Source organism: Herpailurus yagouaroundi, unplaced genomic scaffold (assembly GCF_014898765.1).
Source record: "Herpailurus yagouaroundi ecotype Mexico unplaced genomic scaffold, PumYag 189, whole genome shotgun sequence".
Classification (NCBI taxonomy): domain Eukaryota; kingdom Metazoa; phylum Chordata; class Mammalia; order Carnivora; family Felidae; genus Herpailurus; species Herpailurus yagouaroundi.
In genome coordinates, this window is record NW_024412420.1 from 11837932 (window position 1) to 11849201 (window position 11270).

An 11270-nucleotide genomic window follows, 5' to 3' on the forward strand; every position below is an offset into this window, starting at 1 on the left:
CCACACCCCACACCAGCAGAGGCAACGGTACCAGGGAAGAAAAGAAAAATCGTTCTGGGACAGGAGATGCAGGCAACCAGAAGAAACGGTTTGAGAGGCTCAAAGCCGTGTCCTCCACCTCTAACTTAATGAGATGGTACACTTTTTCCTTGAAAGGGGTGACCGTGCTGACCCCTGAAATGACATGGGTGGGGACAGCGTTTCAAGTGTAGTGAGTGGGAAGGGAGCGAGGCTAGGAGCCAAGGGGCCTGGGTTCCTGTCCTAGCTCTGTGATCTTTAAAAATTTTTTTTTCAACGTTTATTTATTTTTGGGACAGAGAGAGACAGAGCATGAACGGGGGAGGGGCAGAGAGAGAGGGAGACCCAGAATCGGAAACAGGCTCCAGGCTCTGAGCCATCAGCCCAGAGCCCGACGCGGGGCTCGAACTCCCGGACCGCGAGATCGTGACCTGGCTGAAGTCGGACGCTTAACCGACTGCGCCACCCAGGCGCCCCTGCTCTGCGATCTTAACCAACTCACACTCCCTCCTTTTAGGCCTCAGGATCCTCATCAGTAAAACGCATGGATCAGGCTAGAAAATCTCTAAGAAACTTCCCAGCGATCATGGTGATCCTAAGTGAAAGAAAAAGAAAGCGAAAGAGGTCATCTACACGGCCTCTCTTGTCATCCAAGGAAAGAAGGAACCATGGTATGATATCGACAAGCACAAAGTTTTTAAAGAGCCCTCGATGTACCACCTGACTTGAAAGATAATACAGCTTGTCGACACTAAGTAACTCTCACTGTCTCTCTCGGGGTCCTTTCCACTCCACAGCTGTCATACCTACCTGCTCAAGGGTCGAGTTTCAGGTAGAGGCCCTTTGAAAATACCCGTGAAAGTGAGTCACCTGGATAGTTCCTAGTCATGTACTCTCCCTAATCTACAAAGACCGACTGCATTAAAAGTCTTTTGTTTGAAACGGTTTTTGCCAACAGGGGAAGTTAAGTTATAATACATAGCATCTGTGTTATTCTACTCAGCTCCAGCAAAGGCCACCTGTTGGCTTGCATCAGGAACAAAGAATCGAAGTGATCCGGAAAAGTTAACACGCCTGGGAGGGGTTGAAATCCTAACGGGGAACATTAGCACCTACACTGAATTGGGGTGAAGGTAGCGGTGAGGAGGGGCTACAGGAGATCACCCGTAAAAAAGCAGGTCACTACGCTCTTTCTTCTCGGCTGCCTAGAATATCTCCAATTACAGAAGGCCTCATCTGAAGGAAAGGGGCTTTGGGGATCACGGACAGGGAAACTGAGGCCTAAAGAGAAAGTAACTTGCCTAGGGTGACCGGGCAGAGGGCCGCCGCGGCCTCGAAGCAAACAGCAATGCTGATGTCGTCAAGGATAGGGATTAAGGAACTGCCAAGACCTCAGCCCACTGGGGGGTGGGGGGTGGGGTAGATGACGCTGTGACGTCAAGACCCTGACTCGCCGTCAGAGGGGTCCCTTCTGCTCAAGGAGCCTGCCACCCGGCCACAAGCACTGAAGCTCGGCCCTCCTCGGGAGAAAACTGCCCCTCAACCCTCCAAGGCCACGGGAGGGGCTCCAGGGGCTCCATGACGCCACTCACACTTACTGTCACCCTAGAAAGATGGAAGCTGGTGAAAACCGAAACTAGCCACATCTCTGCCTGCCCAAGGTGCCTCCTCAGGAGTGGAAGTCTGAATTTGGGGAACCCGAAGGCCCAACTGCCCCTAATTGCCCTCCTTTCACTCCAGGGACTCACCGGGGGTAGCAGCCGGCGTCGGCACAACAGCAACAGGGCAGGGCAAGGGACAGGGGCGGGGCTAAAAACTCCTGGGACCGCAGATCCCGTCTGATCCCGCCCACCACGTCACAACGGCTACCAAGCTCCGCCCTCGCCGCGATGTTTGCTGGGACTTGTAGTGCTCAGGTGACTGAGCCCCAGGGGCGCTCTGCGGCTCTTTGTGCTTTTCGCCCATCCCAAACAGCATTCTCACCCCAAGGAGCCTATTTTTCCCTTAGAATGAGCTGTTTACTTACCTTTAAAAAAAAAAGCCCAAAACTTTACTTCTTCCGGTCCTGAACGAGAAAGGGCCATCGAGAAGTCATCTTCATTTTTCTCCTGCCCCCATATCACACTTCCCTAAGAGTCTTATAGATGAGACCCCCTTTGGCATTTAATCATGCCTCCCGCCTGCCCCTAAATAAAGGAGATCCAGCAATCTCCCTATGTGCCCCACTTCCTGTGTCTCATCATTCCCTTTCTATAATGAAATTATTTTTTAGTGTTAACTCTGTCAGGGTAGTTCTTAACTAAGCATAAACTCAGAATCCTGCAAAGTCAACTTGGAAATTCTCACCCTTGATAGCTGATCGACGGCCTGCCTTCAGCAAGAATTCTGCTAAGGCACTTCAACAGGAATCCCCTCCCACCCTTGATGTCTCCCTTTAGTAATTTTTCATGCACTTGTCCTTATCGTATTTGGAATTGAGCACCATATGTCTCCTCTATTGTAACGGTCCCTGTGGCAATAGTCCTGGATAATGTCTCTCTTACGGGTTTAACAAATGTCAGAATAATTATTTCTTTAACACTGCACATGCTTTTCTTTGGACAGGTAAATTGAGAAGTGCCTCTTCTGTAAGGAGTAGCATCCATCTAAATCTGGACAGAAACTTTTATGTGCAGTCTAACGCGGGGGGATTGATGCCCCTGAAACCACTTTACATTTCAGGTAGGGGCATGAGCATTCCTTATTGTGTCTTCTCTCAAGACTGGTGGCATTCAACCGAGATGAATGCATGGTGGGGAATAATGAGTAAATCAGGGACTGGGGCTTCTTTTGAAAGTTCAAATCACCTTCTGAGTGACCAAAATTATGCTTTTCCATTTTTTTTTAATTTTTTTTAACGTTTATTTATTTATTTTTGAGACAGAGAGAGACAGAGCATGAACGGGGGAGGGTCAGCGAGAGGGAGACACAGAATCTGAAACAGGCTCTGGGCTCTGAGCTGTCAGCACAGGGGCCCGATGCGGGGCACGAACTCACGGACCGCGAGATTGTGACCTGAGCCGAAGTCGGCGCTCAATCGACTGAGCCACCCAGGCGCCCCTGCTTTTCCATTTTAAACTCTGTCTACAGGGATAGTGCCCTCAGTATCCTGGATACATCTCCCTTAATTTTACTTAGTGGCTTTCTAAAAAGCCCTTGGAACTGAAATCTCCTACCCCTACATACCTTAATGTCTGTATTCACACAACTATTTCATGACACTCTTGTGGGGAGGTTAAAAATGCAAATGAATCCATTGTGCATTTTAGGAACTGCCTAAAAGAACCACTGATTCTTTAAGAGAAAGCATCACATGATGATAGACTCTAAGAGCCCTTGGCCTCAAAATCCTTGCTTGGCTGTGTCCACCCATACTAAACTATGATATCATGACCCTTAACCCTACCCTAATCAACTTTTGCCTCTATCTTTGCATTGAAAAATCCACCCACCCCTTCCCCAAACCAACTTCAGAGTCTCAATAAACACCACTATTTTGTCCTTCTGCCTCTGTGCTGCTGCTACAACTTTGGCAAGAAAGTATCCTTGTGGGGTGCCTGAGTGGCTCAGTCAGTTAAGCGGCTGACTCTTGACTCAGCTGAGGTCTTGAGCTCAGGGTTGTGAGTTCAAGCCCCACGTAGGGCCCTGTGCTGGGCAAAAAGCCTACTTAAAAGAAAAAGAAAAAGAAAAAGACTGTCTTCTTTCTCAGTAAGGTAAGAATGATCTCAGTTTTGTCTTATCAACAGGTTGTTTTGTTGACATTTTGGGAAGCTAAGTTCGATAGCGTGGAATAAAAAACATTGATTAGTTTGTGATTTATTTCCAATAGAAGTGTCAAGGGAAGGCTGCAAGTGGAACCCTTTATAACTGGATATTGAAGGCATGGGAATCAATATTCAGACCTACAGAGAAAATCCTCCTCTCCTATCTTCAAGTGTTAGGAATGGAGACGAAGACTGGGGATGGGGGTAGCTACTCTGCCTGACACAGTGGGTTTTCTCATTGAATCCTTACAAGGGAAGCACTTTTTATTATACCCTTTTCACAGATGAGACAGTTGAGGCTTCGAGACGTAAAGTTACTTGTGCAAGCACCCAGACAGTAAGTGCCATCAGAAGACTTTGAACTGAGCATTCTGACTCAAATAAATGACTGTGCTCTTAATCATGACTCTCACCATATTTATTCTTCATGAGAGTTGGGTAATCCATAAGGGCAGACAAATGCATAAATGAGTATGATACCCCATGGTAGTGGCTTTAGAAGAGGAATTTACATAGTGCTAAGGTAGCATAGAATTCATTCTTCCTAGGGGCAAGAAAGAAGGTTTCATAGAAAAAGTGGTAAAGAAAAAATTATTCTGAGGCCTATTAAAACAGAAAGGAAAACTTTATTTGGGACGGTTGTAATAGGAGCATTACAAACAGAGAGAGATTGTACCCAGTTCCAAAAACAGTAAGGACAAGTGGGGATTTACAGCCAATCAAGCAGAATGAGGGAGTCAGTGGTGGAAAATTACTAAGAGGAGAAGACATCAAGAATGGGGGGTTCTTGCTAAACTGATTTAATAGGACTCTTGCTGAAGGCAGGCTAGGAATTGATCAGATAGGAAGAGTAAGGATTCTCTCTAAGCTGATTTAAGATTTTTGCTGAAACCGGACTTGAAAGAGGACCTCAACTACCTCCATTTTGACCTCAGTCTGTACTTTCTAAGTAAAGTTTTCTTTTTCCTGCTTACCTCTTAATTCAGGCAAAAGAACCCGCAGGCAAATCATCGTGATGGGAACCAAAACTACCCCCTCAAGCAACAACGATTGCCCTGAGCCAGCAAGACCCCACGTGACCTCAAGACAACAATGACCTGACCTTCGCTTTCCACCTGCAGTACTCTCTGACCTCTGTCCCACATTTTCCTTACAAAACCCAGGAGTATTTTCGGCACTTTGGAGATTGTATTTCAGAGGGTCCACTGTCTTCCCGGTGTTGCCCTTCCCTGAAATAAATTCCTTCCTTGTTCCGCCACCTGTCTTTGCATTTTGTCAGCGGTGAGTGGCTGAACCTGGTCTGTTTGCCCCCCCCCACCACCCCCTCACCCAGAGCCAGGTGCCCTGGCACCCCTGCACCCCAGCTGTGGACTTGGCAAAGGCAGACGTAGAAGCCCAAGGTTGAAGCCGCGTCAAGAGGGCTCAGAGGAGCCCAACCAAAGTTTGGTCAAAGAGTCTTGGTCAAAGGTGACATTTGATTTATTTTGAATAACAAGCTTGGCCCGCAGGAAAAGGGATGGGAGGAGAAACGACGTGGAGAGAGGGAATAGTCCTCCCCAGTGGTGCTCTCCAGTAGGATTCTCCGCAACGAAGGCAGTGCTCAGTACCTGTGCTGACCGCATGTAGCTGTCGAGCACTTAAGATGTGGCTAGTGCACCTGGGAACTGGGTTTTATATGGAGTATTTACTTATTTATTTGGAGAAAATCAAATTTAATAGCATATGCAGGTACGTATGGGGAACCCACACAGACATGGAAATTCCCTATCAAATTGAAATTTAAATAGATATGTGTCAGCACTGTCCTGGCTGGTGCAAAGCTACAGTATCTGGGCGACAGGGGTGTGGACTATGGGAAGGAGAGGCAGGAGGCAGCCTACAAGATGTCCAAGCAGCGGCTCACTTTTACCCCTGCGCTCGCTCCAGCCCTGCCCAGCTGTATCCTGTGGCAATGACTCTGGCGTTTAGACTCTCCACTCCCTGGAAAAAGACAGTGAGAGGAATTTTATCCCTTGAAGCTCTCCGGCTCTGTAACCACCTAAGACTCTGCAATTGGATGCCTTACAGAGTACAGAGAGTTTCTTTTTTAATTTTAACTTTATTTTTTAAAATTTACATCCAAATTAGTCAGCATACAGTGCAACAATGATTTCAGGAGTAGATTCCTTAGTGCCCCTTACCCATTTAGCCCATGCCCCCTCCCACAACCCCTCCAGTGACCCTGTTTATTCTCCATATTTATGAGTCTCTTCTGTTTTGTCCCCCTCCCTGTTTTTATATTATTTTTGCTTCCCTTCCCTTATGTTCATCTGTTTTGTCTCTTAAAGTCCTCATATGAGTGAAGTCATATGATATTTGTCTTTCTCTGACTGACTAATTTCACTTAGCATAATACCCTCCAGTTCCATCCACACAGTTGCAAATGGCAAGATTTCATTCTTTTTGGTTGCTGAGTAATACTCCATTGTATAGATAGACCACATCTTCTTTATCCATTCATCCATCGATGGACATTTGGGCTCTTTCCATACTTTGGCTATCGTTGATAGTGCTGCTATAAACATGGGGGTGCATGTGTCCCTTCGAAACAGCACCTGTAGCCCATGGATAAATGCCTAGTAGTGCAATTGCTAGGTCGTAGGGTAGTTCTCTTTTTAGTTTTTTGAGGAACCTCCATACTGTTTTCCAGAGTGGCTGCACCAGCTTGCATTCCCAAGTACAGAGAGTTTCTACGCCCGGCTTTGAGAAAGAGAAGAATTGAATAACCAATGGCAAGAAGGAGACTACTAATTAGGTTGGGATACCATTAGGCTTTCAACGAATGCAGGTTGGGTGTGCTGCTTTGTTTTTTTTTTTTTTTTTTAATTTTTTTTTTAAAGAGAGACAGAGAGAGAGCATGAGCGAGGAAGGGGCAGAGAGAGAGGGGGAGACACAGAATCCGAAGCAGGCTCCGGGCTCCAAGCTGTCAGTGCAGAGTCCGATGCGGGGCTCGAACTCACGAACTGCGAGATGATGACCTGAGCCGAAGTTGGACGCTCAACCTACTGAGCCACCCAGGCACCCCGGGTGTGCTGTTTTATAAACTTTTGGAGAAACAGGAGCCAGGTATGCCTCACATTAACCCTGTGTTTCTAGAATGTGTGGGCAAACCAAATCACCTATTGAACATTTCAGGGGATATTATATGGTCCCTGTGAGAACTTGGGAGGCATATCTTTGTTTTAAAAAGTTACATTAAATAAACTAAAAAGAAAGAGACATTTCATAATCCTACACATATTTTCAAGACTGTTGTCTGTAGAGAAAAATCTCTCTGTTGGACACCCTTCCCTGAATTAGCCAATTTGAACTGATTCTATGGGAAGTATTTTACAACTCCGTAAATTGTAGGTAACTGATTGGCAAGGAATTTCTGTCTGATCTGATAGAAGTTGGACTATTTTGCCTCCTTTCCTTGTGGAAGAAAAAGCAGTTTTGCGTCCATTTGCAATTTCTTTCAACGTTCTTTTTTATCAGACAAATTGTGCTGCTTTTTTGGAACCAGCTGAACCATCTGACTGACTGGCTCCCTACTGAGTGACATAAAATCTTTAACATGCGTTCATTTTTATATCTGTAGGAGAGTCATGCTTTTCCTTTCCTTAGAAAATTCTCTTAACATTTCTTTCAGTTTTTTATGCATACAAATGCACGTTTGACACGATTATAGTCATAGCCTTTGCAATTTTTTGTTGTTGTTGCTTACTACTGTTGGGTTAAACACCATTTTTTTTAATGTTTATTTATTTTTGAGGGAGAGAGAGACAGAGTGTGAGCAGGGGAGGGGCAGAGAGAGAGGGAGATACAGAATCAGAGGCAGGCTCCAGGCTCCGAGCTGTCAGCACAGAGCCCAATGTGGGGCTCGAACTCACAAGCCGTGAGAGATCATGATCCGAGCTGAAGTCAGATGTTCAACCGATTGAGCCACCCAGGTGCCCCCAAACACCGTTTTATATTGCTATAAACCATATGATTATTGGTTTCCTTTTTGTTGTAATAAGTGATTCTACCATAATTTACTTCACCATTCTATACCCATTGAATATTTAAGTCAATCATTAAACAATTTTGTAAAAAGCAAAGATTCAAGGGGCACCTGGGTGGCTCAGTCGGTTAAGTGTCAGGTCACGTTCTCCTGGTCCGTGAATTTGAGCCCCGCGTCAGGCTCTGTGCCGACGCCTTGGAGCCTGGAGCCTGCTTCGGATTCTGTGTCCCCCTCTCTCGCTGCCCCTCCCTTGCTCATGCTCTGTGTGTGTGTGTGTGTGTGTGTGTGTGTGTGTGTGTGTCTCAAAAATAAATACACATTAAAAAAAATGTTTTTTAATTAAAAGATAAATAAAAAGCAAAGATTCTGCGTGACCATAACTGCTCGTAAGTCCCACTACATTTTTCTGGGCCTCGATTTCCTCTTCTAATTCTTTTTTTTTTTTTTAAGTGTATTTTATTTATTTTGAGAGAGAGAGAGAGCAAGCAGAGGAGGGGCAGAGAAAGGGAGAGAGAGAATCCTAAGCAGGCTCTGCACTGCCAGCACAGAGCCCGACGCGGGGCTCGATCTCATGAACCATGAGATCGTGACCTGAGCCGAAACCAAGAGTCAGATGCTTAATGGACTGAGCCCCCCCCCCACCCCCCCGGGCGCCTTTCAATTTTGTCTTCTAAACACAAGAGAAATACCGGGTGGCCTGTAAGATCTCTTCTGATTGAAAAAGAACTCTGATTCTGTGACTCTCAGACCTTGCAGACTTAAAGCAAAAAAACAGAACAGAACCAAAACCAAAACCTGGGGTATGAGAAAAAAAAAAAAGGTCTTCTAAGAATCTTTGTCTCATTTCCACTCCCGACGCCATCGTCCCTGGTACAGATACCAAGACTTGCTTTGTGGTTGTGTGTGTGTGTGTGTGTGTGTGTGTGTGTGTGTGTGTTTAAGTTTTTTATTTTGTTTGTTTTGCTCTGTTGAGAGAACGAGAGACAAAGAGTGAGCGGGGGAGGGGCAGAGAGAGAGAGGGAGACACAGAATCTGGAGCAGGCTCCAGGCTCTGGGCTGTCGGCACAGAGCCGGACGCGGGGCTCGAACTCACAAACTGTGAGATCATGACCTGGGCCGAAGTCGGTCGCTTCACCGACTGAGCCCCCCGGGTGTCCCATACCAAGACTTCCTTTGACTGGTACAGGCAGAAGCAGGACTTTCTTTGTTCCCCCATCAACTACCGAGAGGAAGAGTCCCAAACTGAGAAGGAGCCTGTGTGTCAACAGGAGAGCAGACACCACTTTGAGGGGAAACTGTCTTACTATTTAGTCAGGTGGGTGCCTTGGGAACAAAAAGACCGTGAAAACAAATTTCATACCTGTGCCTGCAGTCTCTCCCTTGGGCACTTCTGCCTCTGAGTTTGAGTTTTGGGGGAGGGGACGCGGTCCAACTTTTCTGACGACTGAAGGAGGCTCAACACGCTGCTTCAACCTTTCACACCCAGGCCCAGAAAAACCCTCGGTGTTTGCCTCAGGGATCTTTCTGTTTGGGGTTTGCCTGGCACAAATCACGGATGCTTTCTGATTTCCTGGCCGTCCCTCCAGCCCTGGAGGGGATGCTTGGCTCTACAGTGGGGGCACTTCTACTGTTTCACCCCCTTGTCAGCACCCCTGAAAGGACAGGGGTGCCAGGCTCTGGCCTATTAGCTCCCACTGTGGCCAACCCTCTCGTAAATAACCAGTTGTCAGGGATTTTAATGGAAACCCTCTGGAAGTTGTAAATCTTTGCCGCTCCCTCCCACATCCTTTCCCTCATTTCCATCACAATATCACTCCAGAGGGACCTCAGACCAAAGCCCGAGCTTGGCAGAGTAGATTGGTGGGACACTGGGGGAAAGAAAGAGGCTGGAAGGGGGAGGGAAACAGAGCCGGGACGGTTGGTCTTAGGGAAGCATCTGCTCTTGGCCGGTTGATGACTGGTCACCTGGGTCTCCAGGGCCCTGGAGGTGGGGAGGGGCGCGATAGCCCAGGGCCACCTGGAGGGAAGGGGGACCGAGGGAAGAGGTAGAGGATAGGATGGCAGGGAGGTTTCTGGAAGAGCAGCAGATGGGCCCCTGGTTTCACCTCAGGCCCTCCAGCGTGAATTTAAGCATCACTGACCAGGCTTTCACTGTCCACTTGGGGCTAAGCCGTGCCTTTGCCTCTAGGCTCCTGCCTGGGCAGATCAGCTGGTAAAGGGACAGGGTCCTGTGCCGGAGGAAAACTTCCTCCAGCAACTTAGGTCAAAAGGTTAACAGTTTATTTACAGGCATATGAGAGCACTCAGTCGCGAGTAACTGTACAAACAGCTAGGCGTAAAGGTTTATTATGTATCAGTTTTATAAGGGAGGGGGTTGGGGGGGTGATTAGGGCTTCAAAATGGGCTTCTGATGAGACTTGTTTACACAATTTTTGGAATGTCCAAGTGTCCAGGAACAGAGCCTCCCTGGGGACATAGGGGGCGTGTCAGGGAGAGGGGCAGCGGACTGTTGTAAAGCTCTGCTGTATTCAGATAAGGGATCAGAGGCCAGCACTAAGTCTCAGGCACATGGATTGGACACAATGTTCCCAATGAATCTGCTAAAACCTTCATCCTCTCGGAATCTCCGGGACTAACTCCACATCCTCCACAGCAGCGAGGATCTTGCGTCTTCCACTAGTCCTTTTGATTACGGCTTCTCTGGGAAGGGCCTGTGTCTCCTCTGTCTCCCCTCAACCGAGGGAAGAGAACTCTATCCTCAGCGTGAGAGTCAATGTTGCAGAGTCTTACCTAAGTCTTACTCCTTGGGACTGAACAATCCTTTCCCGCAGGAGCAGCTACATTTCAGGAACATCAATTCAAGCATCTGGAAATCTGCAGAATGAAGAACAATGGATATAGGCGACAAGAAATCCCCGGCGCCATCCATAAGGGAGTTTCCTAAGAACACTGTGGTTCAGGAATTTTATTTATTTTTTTTTAAGTGCTTTTTAAAGTTTATTCATTCATGTCGAGAGAGAGCGTGCGCAAGAGAGAGCAAGCGGGGGAGGGCCAGAGAGAAAGAGGGAGAGAGAGAATCCCAGGCGGGCTCCATGCTGACAGCGGAGAGCCCCATTTGGGGCTCGAACTCACCGCCCGTGAGGTCATGACCTGAGCCGACCAACTGACCCACGCGCCCCCCCCCCCCGCCCCCTTCAGGAGTTTTAAATCCATCCTTTGGTCTTTCCCCAATCCTGAACGAACCCAGGTAGAAACAGCTCTACTGGCCGCCAACCCTTTCCAGGCCCGCAGGAGTCTGGGCTGACACAGGCGGAAACGGAAGGAAACCACGATCATGTGAATCCAGTCATTACTCTGATTCCCCCGCCTGCCAGAGGACAGTCAGAATGTCGCTGTGCGAAGCCCAGACCCCGGAGCCCTGCGCG

At 47.6% G+C, this 11270-nt stretch overlaps 1 protein-coding gene and 2 long non-coding RNA genes across 6 annotated transcripts in view; 1 reads left to right on the forward strand and 2 right to left on the reverse strand.

Moving 5' to 3' along the window:
• The window catches only part of CALCOCO2 (calcium binding and coiled-coil domain 2), a 30834-nt gene extending 28947 nt beyond the window's left edge, over positions 1 to 1887 (reverse strand). For 2 of the 4 annotated variants that reach the window (XM_040497268.1, XM_040497265.1), the window contains exon 1: positions 1767 to 1887. The gene's annotated coding sequence lies outside the window, so the exon portion shown is untranslated. Of the gene's footprint in view, positions 1 to 520; positions 614 to 1319; positions 1342 to 1766 lie in introns of those variants that run through there. The other 2 variants (XM_040497266.1, XM_040497267.1) reach the window with 2 other exon arrangements.
• Positions 1575 to 5079, forward strand: LOC121044834 (uncharacterized). Its single transcript, XR_005797503.1, has 2 exons — positions 1575 to 1679; positions 4808 to 5079. It is a non-coding gene; the product is annotated as an uncharacterized LOC121044834 (long non-coding RNA).
• Positions 5080 to 10175: 5096 nt separating this feature from the next.
• On the reverse strand, positions 10176 to 10722 carry LOC121045151 (uncharacterized). The gene is made up of 2 exons (XR_005797613.1): positions 10636 to 10722; positions 10176 to 10311 (listed from the first exon to the last, which is right to left on the reverse strand). It is a non-coding gene; the product is annotated as an uncharacterized LOC121045151 (long non-coding RNA).
• Between the last annotated feature and the right edge of the window lie 548 nt (positions 10723 to 11270).